Here is a 21,918-nt window from a genome sequence, read left to right as displayed (position 1 = left end):
GGAACACATCCACTCAGACACTGGAACACATCCACTCAGAACACTGGAACACATCCACTCAGAACACTGGAACACACCACTGAGACACTGGAACATACCACTGAGACACTGGAAACACTCCACTGAGACACTGGAACACTCCACTGGAACACACCACTGAGACACTGGAACATACCACTGAGACACTGGAACACATCCACTCAGGACACTGGAACACATCCACTCAGGACACTGGAACACATCCACTCAGACACTGGAACACATCCACTCAGGACACTGGAACACTCACTGAGACACTGGAACACATCCACTCAGACACTGGAACACATCCACTCAGACACTGGAACACATCCACTCAGACACTGGAACACATCCACTCAGACACTGGAACACATCCACTCAGGACACTGGAACACATCCACTCAGACACTGGAACATACCACTGAGACACTGGAACATCCACTGAGACACTGGAACACTCCACTGAGACACTGGAACACTCCACTGAGACACTGGAACATCCCTGAGACACTGAACACTCCAGCTGAGACACTGAACAACTCCACTGAGACACTGGAACACTCCACTGAGACACTGGAACAATCCACTGAGACACTGGAAACACACTAAACTGAGACACTGAAGGCAACACTACCACTGAGACACTGGAACAATACCACTGAGACACTGGAACACATCCACTCAGGACACTGGAACACTAAAACGTGAGACACTGGAGCCATACCCTGAGACACTGGAACACTCACTGAGACACTGGAAAACACAGCCACTGAGACACTGGAACACTACCACTGAGACACTGGAATCACTACCACTGAGACACTGGAACACTCCACTGAGACACTGGAACCATACCACTGAAGACACTGGAACACTCCTTGGAACACACCATTGAGACACTGGAACAATCACCACTGAGACACTGGAACACTCCACTGAGACACTGGAACACTCCACTGGAACACACCACTGAGACACTGGAACACACCACTGAGACACTGGAACATACCACTGAGACACTGGTAACACTCCACTGAGACACTGGAACACACCACTGATGACACTGGAACATACACTGAGACACTGGAACACTCCACTGAGACACTGGAACACTCCACTGAGACACTGGAAACACTCCACTGAGACACTGGAACACTCCACTGAGGACACTGGAACACTCCACTGAGACACTGGAACACTCCACTGAGACACTGGAACACTCCACTGAGACACTGGAACACTCCACTGAGACACTGGAACACTCCACTGAGACACTGGAACACTCCACTGAGACACTGGAACACTCCACTGAGACACTGGAACACTCCACTGAGACACTGGAACACTCCACTGAGACACTGGAACTATACCACTGAGACACTGGAACATACCACTGAGACACTGGAACATACCACTGAGACACTGGAACATACCTACCTGAGACACTTGGAACATACCACTGAGACACTGGATGCACACTCCACTGAGACACTGGAAACACCCACTGAGACACTCGGGACATCATACCCACTGAGACATCTGGAACTATACCACTGAGGTACCATCTGGAACATACCACTGAGACACTTGGAACCTAACCACTTAGACTACGTGGAACACTCCACTGGAACACCCCACTGAGACACTGGAACACATCACTGAGACACTGGAACACATCACTGAGACACTGGAACATACCCCTGAGACACTGGAACACATGCCACTGAGACACTGGAACATCCACTGAGACACTGCGACACTCCACTGAGACACTGGAAACACACACTGAGACACTGGAACATACCACTGAGACACTGGAACACTCCACTGAGACACTGGAACACTACCACTGAGACACTGGAACATACCACTGAGACACTGGAACATACCACTGAGACACTGGAACATACCACTGAGACACTGGAACACATACCACTGAGACACTGGAACACTCCACTGGAACACACCACTGAGACACTGGAACACATCACTGAGACACTGGAACACCATCACTGAGACACTGGAACATACCACTGAGACACTGGAACATACCACTGAGACACTGGAACACTCCACTGAGACACTGGAACACTCCACTGAGACACTGGAAACATACCACTGAGACACTGGAACATACCACTGAGACACTGGAACCATACCACTGATGACACTGGAACATACCACTGAGGGACACTGGAACACTCCACTGAGACACTGGAACACTCCACTGAGACACTGGAACACACCACTGAGACACTGGAACACTCCACTGGAACACACCACTGAGACACTGGAACACTCCACTGGAACACACCACTGAGACACTGGAACACTCCACTGGAACACACCACTGAGACACTGGAACACATCACTGAGACACTGGAACACATCACTGAGACACTGGAACACATCACTGAGACACTGGAACATACCACTGAGACACTGGAACACACCACTGAGACACTGGAACACTCCACTGAGACACTGGAACACTCCACTGAGACACTGGAACACACCACTGAGACACTGGAACATACCACTGAGACACTGGAACACTCCACTGAGACACTGGAACACATCCACTCAGGACACTGGAACACATCCACTGAGACACTGGAACATACCACTGAGACACTGGAACACATCCACTGAGACACTGGAACACTCCACTGAGACACTGGAACATACCACTGAGACACTGGAACATACCACTGAGACACTGGAACACTCCACTGAGACACTGGAACACTCCACTGAGACACTGGAACACTCCACTGAGACACTGGAACATACCACTGAGGACACTGGAACATAAAACTGAGACACTGGAACACATCCACTCAGGACACTGGAACACATCCACTGAGACACTGGAACATACCACTGAGACACTGGAACACTACCACTGAGACACTGGAACATACCACTGAGACACTGGAACACTCCACTGAGACACTGGAACACAGCACTGAGACACTGGAACATACCACGGAAACACTGGTGGAAACCCTCCCCTGAGACACTGGAACCACTCCACTGAGACACGGGAAACATACCACTGAGACACTGGAACCACTCCACTGGAACACACAACTGAGACAGCCTGAACATACCACTGAGACACTGGAACACTCACATCGGAGACACTGGAACTACTCCACTGGAACACACCACTGAGACACTGGAACATACAGTGGAGACACTGAACAACTCTACTGGGGGGGAGACACGTGTAACATACCACCTGAAGACACCTGGAACATACCACTGAGACACTGGGAAACACTTCCACTGATAAACTGGAACACTTCCACTGAGAAAATGGAACACTCCACTTGAGACACTGGAACACTCCACTGAGACACTGGAACACTACCACTGAGACACTGGAACACTACTGAAGACACTGATACACTGGAACACTCCTCTGATACACTGGAACACTCCACTGAGACACTGGAACACTCCACTGAGACACTGGAACATACCACTGAGACACTGGAACATACCACTGAGACACTGGGAACCACACCACTGAGACACTGTGAACACTCCACTGAGACCACTGGAACATACCACTGAGACACTGGAACTACCCACTGAGACACTGGAACACTCCACTGAGACACTGGAACACTCACTGAGACACTGGAACACTCCACTGAGACACTGGAAACATACCACTGAGGACACTGTGGATACATAAAATGAGACACGGAACACTCCACTGAGACACTGGAACACATCACTGAGACACTAGGAACCCATACCACTGAGACACTGGAACACACCACTGAGACACTGGAGCATACCACTGAGACACTGGAACACTACCACTGAGACACTGGAACACAGCACTGAGACACTGGAACATACCACTGAGACACTGGAACACTCCACTGAGACACTGGAACACTCCACTGAGACACTGGAACATACCACTGAGACACTGGAAACACTCCACTGGAACACACCACTGAGACACTGGAACATACCACTGAGACACTGGAAACACTCCACTGAGGACACTGGAACACTCCACTGGAACACACCACTGAGACACTGGAACATACCAGTGAGACACTGGAACACTCTACTGAGACACTGGAACATACCACTGAGACACTGGAACATACCACTGAGACACTGGAACACTCCACTGATACACTGGAACACTCCACTGAGACAATGGAACACTCCACTGAGACACTGGAACACTCCACTGAGACACTGGAACATACCACTGAGACACTGGAACACTCCACTGATACACTGGAACACTCCACTGAGACACTGGAACACTCCACTGAGACACTGGAACATACCACTGAGACACTGGAACATACCACTGAGACACTGGAACACACCACTGATACACTGGAACATACCACTGAGACACTGGAACACTCCACTGAGACACTGGAACACATCACTGAGACACTGGAACATACCACTGAGACACTGGAACACACCACTGAGACACTGGAACATACCACTGAGACACTGGAACACTCCACTGAGACACTGGAACACTCCACTGAGACACTGGAACATACCACTGAGACACTGGAACACTCCACTGGAACACACCACTGAGACACTGGAACATACCACTGAGACACTGGAACACTCCACTGAGACACTGGAACACTCCACTGGAACACACCACTGAGACACTGGAACATACCACTGAGACACTGGAACACTCCACTGAGACACTGGAACACTCCACTGAGACACTGGAACATACCACTGAGACACTGGAACACACCACTGAGACACTGGAACATACCACTGAGACACTGGAACACTCCACTGGAACACGCCACTGAGACACTGGAACACTCCACTGAGACACTGGAACACTCCACTGAGACACTGGAACATACCACTGAGACACTGGAACATACCACTGAGACACTGGAACACTCCACTGAGACACTGGAACACTCCACTGGAACACACCACTGAGACACTGGAACACACCACTGAGACACTGGAACATACCACTGAGACACTGGAACACTCCACTGAGACACTGGAACACACCACTGAGACACTGGAACATACCACTGAGACACTGGAACACTCCACTGAGACACTGGAACACTCCACTGAGACACTGGAACACTCCACTGAGACACTTGTATTCTCCACTGAGACACTGGAACATACCACTGAGACACTGGAACATACCACTGAGACACTGGAACATACCACTGAGACACTGGAACATACCACTGAGACACTGGAACATACCACTAAGACACTGGAACACACCACTGAGACACTGGAACACTCCACTGGAACACACCACTGAGACACTGGAACACATTACTGAGACACTGGAACACATCACTGAGACACTGGAACATACCACTGAGACACTGGAACATACCACTGAGACACTGGAACACTCCACTGAGACACTGGAACACTCCACTGAGACACTGGAACATACCACTGAGACACTGGAACACACCACTGAGACACTGGAACATACCACTGAGACACTGGAGCACACCACTGAGACACTGGAACACTCCACTGGAACACACCACTGAGACACTGGAACATACCACTAAGACACTGGAACACACCACTGAGACACTGGAACACATCACTGAGACACTGGAACACATCACTGAGACACTGGAACACATCACTGAGACACTGGAACATACCACTGAGACACTGGAACACACCACTGAGACACTGGAACACTCCACTGAGACACTGGAACACTCCACTGAGACACTGGAACATACCACTGAGACACTGGAACATACCACTGAGACACTGGAACACTCCACTGAGACACTGGAACACTCCACTGAGACACTGGAACACACCACTGAGACACTGGAACATACCACTGAGACACTGGAACACTCCACTGAGACACTGGAACACTCCACTGGAACACACCACTGAGACACTGGAACACATTACTGAGACACTGGAACACATCACTGAGACACTGGAATATACCACTGAGACACTGAAACATACCACTGAGACACTGGAACACTCCACTGAGACACTGGAACACTCCACTGAGACACTGGAACATACCACTGAGACACTGGAACACACCACTGAGACACTGGAACATACCACTGAGACACTGGAGCACACCACTGAGACACTGGAACACTCCACTGGAACACACCACTGAGACACTGGAACATACCACTGAAACACTGGAACACACCACTGAGACACTGGAACACATCACTGAGACACTGGAACACATCACTGAGACACTGGAACACATCACTGAGACACTGGAACACACCACTGAGACACTGGAACACACCACTGAGACACTGGAACACTCCACTGAGACACTGGAACACTCCACTGAGACACTGGAACATACCACTGAGACACTGGAACATACCACTGAGACACTGGAACACTCCACTGAGACACTGGAACACTCCACTGAGACACTGGAACACACCACTGAGACACTGGAACATACCACTGAGACACTGGAACACTCCACTGAGACACTGGAACACTCCACTGAGACACTGGAACATACCACTGAGACACTGGAACATACCACTGAGACACTGGAACACTCCACTGAGACACTGGAACACTCCACTGAGACACTGGAACATACCACTGAGACACTGGAACACTCCACTGAGACACTGGAACACTCCACTGAGACACTGGAACATACCACTGAGACACTGGAACATACCACTGAGACACTGGAACACTCCACTGAGACACTGGAACACTCCACTGATACACTGGAACACTCCACTGAGACACTGGAACACTCCACTGAGACACTGGAACATACCACTGAGACACTGGAACATACCACTGAGACACTGGTGTAACACGGGTTAGGTTCTCCTCACTCTACTTCTCTTTCCTTCTTTTCCCTCTTACCCGTATTCTTACTTTTTATTCTCTACCAAGGGACTCCAAAACTTTTACCAAAGCCAACTCCACGCCACGTGGTCCTAAGACGATTGACCGAGTTAGGATTCTACACCCAGTATGACGTGACCTAGGCTTTGAGCAAAACCCTAGAGTCGCCTCTACGCTGCCACCACCAGACCAGCAACACCGAGCAATGATCGAGGTCTGGATCGATCACGCTAATTAATCAACCTTGGGGCTTGATCCCCACTATAAACGATGACCTTGAGTGTGGAATAAATTACACGGTAATGATGATTCCGATTCGATATTAGAATCGATGTTAGAATCGGCGCCCAATCCAACTCTGCCTCGGGTGGACCACGTGACCAGGACAAGTATACACATAAAACACATGGAAATAATAAAAATGCAATTTATTAACTTAATTAATTTATTAAAAGAAAAACTAAAACAAAAATCTAAATATGTTCACTCCCTGTCACTTTAACACTCCCTACTTGACCTGAATGGCAATGAAGACTATTCTATAAATAACCATAGCAACTATACCTCTATGTTTTACCAGCTAAAGATGTTGGGCTGGTCTCGGGGAGAGGTAAGATGTTTGACCTCTCCCAGCTGCTCCCGTGTCCACACTGATCTCTTCCTCGTCTGGCCTAGCCCAGGCTAGAGCATTGTAACCTTCCGCCTAGTCAAAGTTTCACCAAGTTTAAGGTTTAAGTTATAACAATTAACCTCTGTTTGTACTGAATTGATCCAGACTGGTTGAATTATTTTACTGAAATTAAATTACACAAACATCTAACGGCAGAGCTGTTCCCGATCCCCAAAAATGGTTAATTGAACTTTGAGAAATAGTAGACCTGTCAACCCTGATGACCTATGACCGCCGGTCACTCCGCCTTACAAGTTAGATCTGATTCGTGACGTCACTGATGGTGACTTAAACTCAATAATTAGAATACTCTTGATATTGTATCCAGTACTATTATACAATACAATTTTAATGCAAAATGAATAAAGGCTAATTTTCTCTAAATTACTGAATACTATAGGATGGTTCATTATACGCAGCTATGAACAAAGCGTCGGTTATTTCCACCGCGAATTCCCCTGGGGTCAGGTTCCCAGGTCACCATGCGGGCTCAGCTTCCCATTCTCTTTTGTCGATAAACCACTCTGGATAATTCTTACAACAGCCTAGTTTGTTACACTGGAACACTCCACTGAGACACTGGAACACTCCAATGAGACACTGGAACATACCACTGAGACACTGGAACACTCCACTGAGACACTGGAACACTCCACTGAGACACTGGAACATACCACTGAGACACTGGAACACTTCACTGGAACACACCACTGAGACACTGGAACATACCACTGAGACACTGGAACATACCACTGAGACACTGGAACATACCACTGAGACACTGGAACATACCACTGAGACACTGGAACACTCCACTGAGACACTGGAACACATCACTGAGACACTGGAACACTCCACTGAGACACTGGAACACATCACTGAGACACTGGAACACATCACTGAGACACTGGAACATACCACTGAGACACTGGAACACTCCAGGTCGTGATACATTCAATGTTTGGTGGGTTAAGAAACACAGCCAAGTGTTGCAGAGTGCACTGCAACACCTCCACTCAACACAAGTGTTTACGGTTCCCCGGGTGTAGACAGACAGGTGTTGTATACACACTAGTGGTGAACCACAGCTGCCCCCCCCCCCCATTGTTTACCTCGTCTCTCGTACCATCACTTCATCATTCCTTAACAACACTCAACTAAGGTGGAATGCAAAAGTTAACGTAAGAGGAGATGTATGCTAAGACTGTCATTGTAGGTATGGGGCAACATGCTCTCTGAGTCCCACCTGCCCCAGACGCTCTACGTGTTAGGCTTGGCAAGAATGTACAAATTACCAGTCTTATGTAATCTCACCCATTGTACTTTCTTGTAAATAAATATTATTATTATTATTAATTATCCCAAGTGACAGTTTGATATTAATATGTTTATATTTTATCTAGTGAATTACTTAAAGTTTTGCAATCATCATTTTTTTATGTGAACGAGAACATGAATTGACTTTTCACTATTTTGTGTGTAAAAATTGGGCTTTATTGAGCTTATTTTAATATTTAGAAAAATGCATCAAACAGTCTATTATCCTTTTTTTGTTTTGTTTTTCAGACATGGATAAAGGCCTGGGCGTGACCGGGGTGCTGTAGAAACCACTGAATATGGAGCAGGAAAAATAGCTGAACAGCGCTCCAAGGAGGAGGAGAGAGTGATTAAATGTGTGCGGCAGAGATCAAGAGCAACATCTTGACGGACACGAAGTAACAGTCAGTGTATATATATCTTAGCCCCCAAAAAAGTATCTTGGGAACACAAAATTTAATGTGTAGATACCTTTTGAAAAGATTCTCTGCGACTTTAATAACTAGTTTCTCGTTGCTTCTTAAAATGTGCCGTTGAAATTTTTTGTGATTTATATCAACTTTTCTGGACCAGCAGCAGATTTTCAAACAGATTCTTTTGTCGTGTTGACAATATAGTGACATTTGCCAGCTGTAAGCAAGCATTTATTCTTAAAATAATATATTGTTGCAAAGTTGGTGAAATTGATCATCAACTCGGTAATGGCGATAATTTTGTTTGAGAATTACGACCGAAAGTTACAAACGTTGTTGCACAACCAAAGTTAAAGAACGAAATATTGCACAAAGGTGCTAAAATCTTCAACTAATTCCCCAGAAACAATTACTCAGGATGGAGGATTTGTCTTAAAATCTTAAAAGCCGGTTACATGATCAATATTAATTTTGTGTTTGTCTGAGGCATTGGAAGAATCGATTAATATTGGTGATGCGACTAAATTTAACTCTTGTATACGTTGTACAGTAGAAGCGTCGTGTAACAAGTCTTAGCTACACATCAGTTGATTGATTGACAGTTGAGAGGCGGGCTCAAAGAGCCAGAGCTCAACCCCCCGCAAGTACAACTAGGTGAGAACATACCCACAATGCCCCGAAATCAACTTGAAAACTACGAGCAATTATGACCACTGGTGTAGGCTTCTCACACATTGCCGTCCACTGGACCTCCCGGCGTCGCTGGACTATCGCTCACTGTCGCTTGATTATCGCTCATAGCGTGACACTAGGCTTCAGTACTAGGAAACTCGGCGATTTTTTTATTATTATTATAAACACATTTAGGTATATGTGAGTTTGTGCAGCTGCCCTAGACTATATGACGGGGGTACAGTGTGTGTCAAAACACTAGCTACGTGATGCTGAAAATCCCCATCACACAGGATGGTTAGTCATACAGAGACATGTGATAAGTAGTCTGCACTGACAGACTCTGGGTGTAATATGAGGATATCTGCAAGAACACGAGAGTGAATAAAGTGATTACAAAGCTCCAGGTACCTCATGCCAACTGGTCTGAATGGACTGATAACTGGGCATTCGGTGATGTAGTGTGGGAGATCAATGCCGCAGTTCCTGCTCACAGAGTTTGCACCTGGAGTGCTCAGGATTGGGAGATCCGTCACCTATAGCCACCTGCCACAGGTAACGGTAGCCACCTGCCACAGGTAACGGTAGCCACCTGCCACAGGTAACGGTAGCCACCTGCCACAGGTAACAGTAGCCACCTGACACAGGTAACGGTAGCCACCTGCCACAGGTAACGGTAGTCACCTGCCACAGGTAACGGTAACCCAACCTGATCCTGGCAACCACTGTGTCGCACAGTCTGGTCCACGTTTTGTGCTGCCCATAGATATTGGTTTCAGATCTGAACAAATCATAGCTTTTAATACTGGTGCTTACAGGTCGTTATGACCTGAAATTCAGTAAGTAATCTCCTATCAGACCTCTTATCAAACACATGATAAGAGTGTTTGGAACAATATAGTTATGACAGCAGAGATTGGGTACCTGGATCAAATTCAACTTCATCTCTTTGTTTCATGCTAAAACTAGGAGACTAGAATGACTATTCCTAGAGTATAGAGTATAGTATTTGACACATGTTCTACGGTAGAACATGTCTTCATATCATGTTCTACGGTAGAACATGTCTTCATATCATGTTCTACGGTAGAACATGTCTTCATATCATGTTCTACGGTAGAACATGTCTTCATATCATGTTCTACAGTAGAACATGTCTTCACATCATGTTCTACGGTAGAACATGTCTTCACATCATGTTCTACGGTAGAACATGTCTTCATATCATGTTCTACGGTAGAACATGTCTTCATATCATGTTCTACGGTAGAACATGTCTTCATATCATGTTTTACGGTAGAACATGTCTTCATATCATGTTCTACGGTAGAACATGTCTTCATATCATGTTCTACGGTAGAACATGTCTTCATATCATGTTCTACGGTAGAACATGTCTTCATATCATGTTCTACGGTAGAACATGTCTTCATATCATGTTCTACGGTAGAACATGTCTTCATATCATGTTCTACGGTAGAACATGTCTTCATATGTTCTACGGTAGAACATGTCTTCACGTCATGTTCTACGGTAGAACATGTCTTCATATGATGTTCTACGGAAGAACATGTCTTCATAACATGTTCTACGGTAGAACATGTCTTCACATCATGTTCTACGGTAGAACATGTCTTCACATCATGTTCTACGGTAGAACATGTCTTCATAACATGTTCTTCGGAAGAACATGTCTTCATAACATGTTCTACGGAAGAACATGTCTTCATAACATGTTCTACGGAAGAACATGTCTTCATATCATGTTCTACGGTAGAACATGTCTTCACATCATGTTCTACGGTAGAACATGTCTTTACATCATGTTCTACGGTAGAACATATATATTCATATGTTCTACGGAAGAACATATATATTCATATCATGTTCTACGGAAGAACATATATATTCATATCATGTTCTACGGTATAACATATATATTCATATCATGTTCTACGGAAGAACATATATATTCATATCTTGTTCTACGGAAGAACATATATATTCATATTATGTTCTACGGAAGAACATATATATTCATATCATGTTCTACGGAAGAACATATATATTCATATCATGTTCTACGGTAGAACATATATATTCATATCATGTTCTACGGTAGAACATATATATTCATATCATGTTCTACGGTAGAACATGTCTTCATATCATGTTCTACGGTAGAACATGTCTTCATATCATGTTCTACGGTAGAACATGTCTTCACATGAAATTGAGTCAACGTCAACGGAAAACAAACACTAATCGATGTACAGGATTTTGCAGATTAATTTTAAAGACAAACATTATTATTTATCTTAACCTAGTTAAGAATACAGCCGTAAACACGACGTACTATAAACAATAAGAACATATTAAAGATCAATACATAAATGTAAACAAATACACCTTCATAGACTGCAGAACACTACGTAAGAATGTAGAATATGAGAAAACCCGTAGGAGCCCTCGTCAACCAGACCATTACATGGTAATAAGGATTGCAACCCGGAGTTCTACTGAACACACGCGGGGTTTTCTGAGGCTTCAACTGACGCCGGACCAGGATATTTACTCAGTCTCCCCTCCACGCACTCTGGCTCTGTCATCCCCTGGGGCCAGATTCACGAAAGCAGTTACGCAAGCACTTACGGACGTGTACATCTTTCCTCAATCTTTGACGGCTTTGGTTACATTTATTAAACAGTTTACAAGCATGAAAACTTCCCATTCAACTGTTGTTATTGTTATAAACAGCCTGCTGGTGCTTCGGAGCTCATCAACTGTTTAATAATTGTAAACAAAGCCGGCAAAGATTGAGAAAAGATGTACAGGTTCGTAAGTGTTTGCGTAACTTCTTCGTGAATCTGGTGCCTGGACTTGTTCCACCTCAGTCGCTCCTCTTGCAGTACACAGAGAGTGCTCACACTAACGTGACTGCATCAATGGGAAACCCCTCGTGTGTTCAGTAGAGCCCCAGGTTGCGAGCCTTGTATCATGTGGTGGTCTGGTGGCTAGAAGTGTGTGTGGGGGAGAAGGTTCGAGCCTACATCACAGCTCCTACGGATTTGCCATAGAGTGTTCACCATCATGTTCACTGTATAACAGTGATAACTGTGGCCTACTGTGACACGGAACTTTTGGACTCTCACCTTACAGAGAGGGAATTATCAGGGGAATGTACCAAGCCATTACGGCTATATAGCACTTGGAAGGGGTCAGGATAAGGATTTGTGATGGGACGGGGGAAAGGAATGGTGTAGAGTTCAAACTGGTCATTAGTCCGTAACCCAATAGAGGTGGTAACCGGCAGCGCTCGGGTCCCCCCCCCCCCCACCACCACCACCTTTCCCTCTTCCTCCCCCCTCTCTTCCAGGCTCCCCCTACCCCCCCTTTCTCATATCTCTTGAATAGTTCCGTTATTTGAGTATTTATGGTGAGTTGTTCGACCTTTATGTGAAGGGCTTCAAATTTTTGTAACCATCTTATATCTTGGGCTTTGTCTAATATACAAGTGTTTTTATTCAGCATTTCTCTTGTTAGGGTTATGTCATGGCTTGTCTCATGTGATTATTGGGGGCACCGGATTGAAGATGACAGGTCAAACGCCTCGTCAGCTTGGTCGACGTCATACCTATGTACTTAGATTGAAGGTTTCATCCTTCGTGGGGGGGCAGGTGCACCCACGAAGGAAGTAACCCATGCACTCTGCACCAGGCACGGACTCGTGGAATTGTATATTCATCACCAAGTGCAAAACATCACTATCACAGGCCCGAAACATCTTTTAGAGACGGAGCCTAGATACTGGCGGCATCCCTGACAGACTTAAAATGCCGGAGATCGCGCAACTTCACAAAGGAGGTAGTAAAGCAGATGCAAAAAATTATAGGCCAATAACTCTAACTTCATACATCATAAAAATCCCTGAAAGAGTGTTAAGAGGTAAGAAAACAAATCACATGTAATCACAACATCTACATACAACCCGTTCTCACACTTTCGTATAGTCAATATTGACTTATTAAATACGTGCATATGTGACATACTAAACATACTAGTTTACCTTGAAAAGCTTCATAGAAAACACCGATCTTACCTAACCTTCTTAGTATGTTAAGATAAGCATCTTATTGCCTCGTAATTACAATTATTACTTAACCTATACCTATAATAGGTTAAGTAATAATTGTAATTACGAAGCAATAAGATGCTTATATTAACATACTAAGAAGGTTAGGTAAGGACGGTGTTTTCTATGAAGCTTTTCAAGGTAAACTAGTATGTTTAGTATGTCACATATGCAAGTATTTAATAAGTCAATATTGACTATACGAAAGTGCGAGAACGGGTTGCTACATAACCCTGTGCAACACGGGTTCAGAACAGGGGTTTCCTGCCTCTCACAGTTGCTACATCACTATTACATGGCCTCAGGTGCCACGGAAGACAAGCAAAACGCAGATGTAATAATATACACAGACTTTGCAAAAGCTCCGACAAATGTGACCATGGTGTTATTGTGCACAAAATGCTTGCAAAAGCAATTACTGGCCAAGGAGGGAGATGGGTCTTCAACTTCCTAACGAACAGAACGCAGAGTGTAATAGTCAACTGTTCTGGCCTGAGGGGTTGGGGCTTATGGAACCTAAACCTCCAAAAGAGAGCTCTGGTTGCTGCACCAGACTGTTATTTGCATACAGGCGGACAACGTCCCCCAATCACTCTCTGCCGGAACAGACAACCGACCTCGGCAGCCACACTCACGCTACCGTCGGTCGACCAACAATGAACTCTGGAGTGCTTGAAATTTACTCAGGAAATCACCCAGTACGCCTCTTGATCTTGCAGAGGGGTTCAGCTTCACATATTTAGGGGTGCGGTTCCAACAATGGCCTCGTTGTCTTGTGTACACACCCTGCTTGAGCCGCCGTGACTCCCCACTCTCTCCTTGTTTGGAATGACCTCCTAAATTCCCGCTTTACGAACTGTTACTCTCTGCCACCCTGTTTGCAGCTGTGATCCTCTCTCTCTCTCTCTCTCTCTCTCTCTCTCTCTCTCTCTCTCTCTCTCTCTCTCTCTCTCTCTGTCTCTGTCTCTGTCTCTCTGTCTCTGTCTCTGTCTCTCTCTCTGTCTCTCTCTCTCTCTCTCTCTCTCTCTCTCTCTCTCTCTCTCTCTCTCTCTCTCTCTCTCCTGCTTTCTGGGAAGCCTCATCAGGACAAGAGCAAAAGCCAGCTAACAATACACATTTAATAAACAAAAAAACATACACAATACATGAAATATAACAGTAAAATAGTATCGTACAACACTCTAAACTGCTACAACCCGGTAGCAATCCAATATCATACCCTGGCTTCACCAACCGTCCATACCAAGTGGCTGCCCAACTCTTGGCTTACCACTTACTACTCCCTCGCTAAATGGGGCTGAAATCTCGTCACAACAATATTATACACTCAGCCCTAAAAATATATAAACTCAGAGTGTGTCTGAAACACCAGAAACATCTGCATAAATATTTCCCAACACAAGAAGAAATCAATCTCTCACCTTACACTTACACGCCAATAAGCATACAAGCACTCCACTTATACATTCCTGTGTATCCACCATACACCTCTGTTCTGCTCCTGGAGACTCACTATCATGTACATCTCTAGGTTCTCCTAAATATTCAACAAGACACTTCTGCAGTTCTCCCAAAACTGGTACACAATGACGTTCTCATCAAACACCAGTGATGCTTCACCACTGATTCCACGGAGACACGTGAAACTCCTCTTCACTGCTCCTTTACACTGCTTGAGGTCAACTTCTCACTATGGACTTCTCCTCCCCCCCCCCAGAGTTCAGCACACACTTCCCCAGCCTCGAAGTTCTTCCATCAACTCCTCCCCCAAACAAACCTACAATGCCATTGTCATGCCAATAAAAATGTTTCCCTACTAAAACACAACTAAATGTATTCACAAAAAGTAAAACTCCCCTTCGTCGAGGGCGGACGTATCATTTCTCCCTCCAATCTCTATTCTCTTATTTCAGCTTACTGCCTTAATAAAATATCTATCCTACATGTATAAACATCTGCCATGATCGCTGGGCACACGATCAAACACTATTAACCACTGTAACAAGTGTTATATGAGCTTACCGCAGAGTCTGTGTCTCGAGGGCGCTCAATATTCCTATCTATCTGTACCCCACCAGTCAAGTATCATACACACCTGTCACCAAGAAAGATAATGAGAATCTTGCTCTTCTCAAAGCTGTCACTCTTGAAACAATTGCCTCCTCCATCGAGAATTTATGATCTCACGAGCACTGTGTCTACACCGACGGCTCAGTCCAATCCTCTACTGGACGGACTGCAACAGCATGTAGGTTTTATAGAAATAATATTTGCACAAAGACTGTCAGTGTCAGGTTAAACAACTGGCTGACCTCCACACAAGCAGAACTAGCAGCATTACACCTAGCTACCAGTACATTAAAAAAAACATTGGAGGAGGAATAATATTTTGTGATTCAAAGTCTGCTCTTCAAGCAATCGAAAACTTCTCTTGGAAGATCGACAGCAAGAACCTAATACTCCCAATTACAAATGACCTAATTGCTGCACAGAGTAAAGGGTCTCGAATCTCCTTTGTATGGATACCTTCACACATAAATATAACCCATCATAATGAGACAGACATTACAGCCAAACTAGCGTGCAACAAAGATGAAGTTGAATTAGGTCTAGGTATCCCCATCTCTGCTGTCAAAACTGTATCGATCCAAACACTCAGATCTGATAGGAAAGAAATTACTGACTCCCAACGACCTGAAAGTACTAGTATAAAAAGCTATGATTTGTTCAGATCTGAAACCTATATCTATGGCCTGCACAAAACGTCCACTAGACTGTGCGACACAGTGGTTGCAAGGATCAGGTTGGGTTACCGTTACCTGTGGCAGGTGGCTGCAGGTGACGGATCTCCCAATCCTGAGCACTCCAGTTGCAAACTCTGTGAGCAGGAACTACGGCACGATCTCCCACACTACATCACCGAATGCCCAGTGATTAGAACTTTCAGACCAGTTGGCATGAGGTACCTGGAGCTTTGCAATTACTTTATTCATTCTCGTATTCTTGAAGATATCCTCACAGTGTACCCAAAATTTGCCAGTGCAGGCTACTAAACATATGGCCCTGTATGACTAACCGTCCTGCGAGATGGGGACTTGTATTACTCTGCTACCTTATTCACTCTTGTGTTGATGATATCCTCAAAATGCTTCTGAAGTCTGCCAGTGCAGACTGCTTATCACATGCCTCTGTATGACTAACCATCCTGTGTGATGGGGATTTTTTAGCACCACCTAGTTAGCTTTTTTGACACACTGTACTCCACTTCATATAGTCTAGGGCAGCTGCACTAATGCAGATGTACCTCATGTATTAATAAAAAAAAAAAAAAAAAGTCCTGGGGCCAGATTCACGAAAGCACTGACGAAAGTGTACATCTTTCCTCAATCTTTGACGGCTTTGATTACATTTATTAAGCAGTTTACAACCATGAAAACTTCCCATTCAACTGTTGTTATTGTTATAAACAGCCTCCTGGTGCTTCGGAGCTCATTAACTGTTTAATAATTGGAAACAAAGCCGCCAAACATTGAGAAAAGATGTAAAGGTTCGTAAGTGCTTCCGAGAATCTGGCCCTTGGTCCTCAACAATGGCGCCCACAGGTCGCCCACAAAATCTCAATAGGACTGACTGCCTCGCAAGGCTTCTTCTAGTCCTGACTTGAGCACTTTAAATTGCTCTCAGGCTTCACACATAAACGCCTGCTTGATTACCTCCTCTTGTAGGAGCACACAACTAGGGGGTTCCTCCTTTGCCAGGAGCTCAGCAAAGCGTGACCCTCTCTCACGACCTCTCTTGCTCAAGTTCATGCCGTCGTCCAGCGAGCCTCACATCATGTCACCATAATATCGACATCTCATGTCATGTCACTTATTTACATGTTCATCCTCTAACTTTATTTTCAATTAGTCACCGACATTTATTGCAAAGATATATATATATATATATATATATATATATATATATATATATATATATATATATATATATATATATATATATATATATATATATATATGCGAACAAGCCTGAATGGTCCCCAGGACAATATGCAACTTGGGGTGTGAGTTTTCAGTTATATATATATATATATATATATATATATATATATATATATATATATATATATATATATATATATATATATATATATATATATATATATATATATATATATATCTTTTCTCTGATCACTCAGTTAGGTCTGGAATGTGGAATAATTCTCAGATAGGTAGACTCGTTCTTCAGGCTATCTGGGGTCATAACACGACACAGTACAATCCGGATCATTTACTGTGAAAAGCTCAGAAGCTCAGTCCTCCCAAGGTACCGTACTTGCTCCGGTACTTTTTCTCATCCAAATATCAGACAATGATACAAACTACAGCACTGTATCATCATCTGCAGATGACACTAGGATGTTCATGTGAGAAGACAATATAGAGGACACGTTAAACCTCCACTCGGATGTAAATCAGGTCTTTTAATGGGCTACAGATTTAACACATGATATTTAATGAAACTAAGTTCCAGCTCCTGCGCTATGGAAAAAAAAACGTGAATGTAAAAACGGAAACCATATATGAAACTGAAGCAAATCACACTTTAGAACGAAAAAGCACTGTAACGGACCTAGGAGTAATCATGTCGGAAGACCTTACCTTTAAACAACACAATAAAGTAGCTGTTACGACTGAAAGAAAAATGACAGGTTGGATAACAAGGACCTTCCAAACAAGGGACGCCATACCAATGATACTTTTCAAGACACTAGTGCTCTCTAGGGTGGAATATTGTTACACAATAACAGCCCCATTCAGAGCCGGAGAAATTGCTGACCTGGAGAGCGTGCAAAGATCTTTTACTGCTAGAATCCACTCTATAAATCTTCTTAATTATTGGGACCGATTAAAAGTACTAAATATGTATTCTCTAGAGCGCAGGCGGGAGAGATACATAATAATCTACACGTGGAAAATATTAGAAGGGCTGGTTCCAAATGTGAACACTGAGATTACACCACATGAGACCAGAAGGCATGGCAGGATGTGCAGAATACCCCCGTTGAAAAGTAGAGATGCAATAGGTACTCTGAGTGAGTACCTATCAACATCAGAGGCCCGAGACTGTTCAACACGCTTCCACTACACATAAGGGACATAACTGGCCGACCCCTCACAGTGTTCAAGAGAGAACTATCAACATCAGAGGCCCGAGACTGTTCAACACGCTTCCACTACACATAAGGGACATAACTGGCCGACCCCTCACAGTGTTCAAGAGAGAACTATCAACATCAGAGGCCCGAGACTGTTCAACACGCTTCCACTACACATAAGGGGCATAACTGGCCGACCCCTCACAGTGTTCAAGAGAGAACTATCAACATCAGAGGCCCGAGACTGTTCAACACGCTTCCACTACACATAAGGGACATAACTGGCCGACCCCTCACAGTGTTCAAGAGAGAACTATCAACATCAGAGGCCCGAGACTGTTCAACACGCTTTCACTACACATAAGGGACATAACTGGCCGACCCCTCACAGTGTTCAAGAGAGAACTATCAACATCAGAGGCCCGAGACTGTTCAACACGCTTCCACTACACATAAGGGACATAACTGGCCGACCCCTCACAGTGTTCAAGAGAGAACTATCAACATCAGAGGCCCGAGACTGTTCAACACGCTTCCACTACACATAAGGGACATAACTGGCCGACCCCTCACAGTGTTCAAGAGAGAACTATCAACATCAGAGGCCCGAGACTGTTCAACACGCTTCCACTACACATAAGGGACATAACTGGCCGACCCCTCACAGTGTTCAAGAGAGAACTATCAACATCAGAGGCCCGAGACTGTTCAACACGCTTCCACTACACATAAGGGACATAACTGGCCGACCCCTCACAGTGTTCAAGAGAGAACTATCAACATCAGAGGCCCGAGACTGTTCAACACGCTTCCACTACACATAAGGGACATAACTGGCCGACCCCTCACAGTGTTCAAGAGAGAACTATCAACATCAGAGGGATGAGACTGTTCAACACGCTTCCACTACACATAAGGGACATAACTGGCCGACCCCTCACAGTGTTCAAGAGAGAACTATCAACATCAGAGGCCCGAGACTGTTCAACACGCTTCCACTACACATAAGGGACATAACTGGCCGACCCCTCACAGTGTTCAAGAGAGAACTATCAACATCAGAGGCCCGAGACTGTTCAACACGCTTCCACTACACATAAGGGACATAACTGGCCGACCCCTCACAGTGTTCAAGAGAGAACTATCAACATCAGAGGCCCGAGACTGTTCAACACGCTTCCACTACACATAAGGGACATAACTGGCCGACCCCTCACAGTGTTCAAGAGAGAACTATCAACATCAGAGGCCCGAGACTGTTCAACACGCTTCCACTACACATAAGGGACATAACTGGCCGACCCCTCACAGTGTTCAAGAGAGAACTATCAACTTCAGAGGCCCGAGACCGTTCAACACGCTTCCACTACACATAAGGGACATAACTGGCCGACCCCTCACAGTGTTCAAGAGAGAACTATCAACATCAGAGGCCCGAGACTGTTCAACACGCTTCCACTACACATAAGGGACATAACTGGCCGACCCCTCACAGTGTTCAAGAGAGAACTATCAACATCAGAGGCCCGAGACTGTTCAACACGCTTCCACTACACATAAGGGACATAACTGGCCGACCCCTCACAGTGTTCAAGAGAGAACTATCAACATCAGAGGCCCGAGACTGTTCAACACGCTTCCACTACACATAAGGGACATAACTGGCCGACCCCTCACAGTGTTCAAGAGAGAACTATCAACATCAGAGACCCGAGACTGTTCAACACGCTTCCACTACACATAAGGGACATAACTGGCCGACCCCTCACAGTGTTCAAGAGAGAACTATCAACATCAGAGGCCCGAGACTGTTCAACACGCTTCCACTACACATAAGGGACATAACTGGCCGACCCCTCACAGTGTTCAAGAGAGAACTATCAACATCAGAGGCCCGAGACTGTTCAACACGCTTCCACTACACATAAGGGACATAACTGGCCGACCCCTCACAGTGTTCAAGAGAGAACTATCAACATCAGAGGCCCGAGACTGTTGCTCAGCAACGCACATGCGTTGCTGAGCAACAGCAACCCTCACCCGTCCCCTCGTCATCCCCACCATTCCCCACTCCCTCGTTCGATGCTTTCCCAAATGATCTGATGTTTCCATCAGAAAATTGGAAACATCAAATGATCTGATGTTCGCATCGCTGAAATATATGGAAAACAATTAAAAAACTAGATGAAAAACAAGGAAAAAATAAAAAAATAAACTATACTCACGAAATTAACGGAATGGTAAACAACACAACTCAATTCCAACACAATGTCACACACAAAATAATTAAATTAAAATGGAAATAAATCGAAATCTATGATAATTCAACTTATTAATGAAATCGGAAACATTGAAATGGAATCGAAACATATTAAGTATAGCGTAAGTTGCTCCTACGTGCAACAGATGGCGCTGTTTTTAAAAAAAATCATGTTTTTACCTGTCACAGGTGTGGCATCTATACTTATACTCACAAAATGAACGGTATGGTAAACAACACAGCTCAAGTCCAACGCAATGTCACACAAAATAATTAAATCAAACTGAAAATAAATCGAAATACATGAAAATATAATTTGTCAATGCTATTGGAAACACTGATATGGAATTGTACCATATTTTAGTATAGTGTGTGTGG

At 44.7% G+C, this 21,918-nt stretch overlaps 1 protein-coding gene across 5 annotated transcripts in view; it reads left to right on the top strand.

The window, feature by feature from the left end:
- LOC123754481 (TWiK family of potassium channels protein 7) overlaps positions 1 to 21,918 on the top strand; it is a 386,952-nt gene that overhangs the window by 236,743 nt on the left and 128,291 nt on the right. Inside the window, exon 2 of one of the 5 annotated variants that reach the window (XM_069326282.1) lies at positions 9,155 to 9,309. The exons of the other annotated variants lie outside the window; for them this stretch is intronic. The gene's annotated coding sequence lies outside the window, so the exon portion shown is untranslated. The remainder of the gene's footprint in view (positions 1 to 9,154; positions 9,310 to 21,918) is intronic. 5 annotated transcript variants of the gene reach the window in all.

Source organism: Procambarus clarkii, chromosome 18 (genome assembly GCF_040958095.1).
Source record: "Procambarus clarkii isolate CNS0578487 chromosome 18, FALCON_Pclarkii_2.0, whole genome shotgun sequence".
Taxonomy (NCBI): domain Eukaryota; kingdom Metazoa; phylum Arthropoda; class Malacostraca; order Decapoda; family Cambaridae; genus Procambarus; species Procambarus clarkii.
The sequence above is the reverse complement of the archived record's forward strand: the minus strand, read 5'-3'. Positions and strand labels throughout refer to the sequence as shown.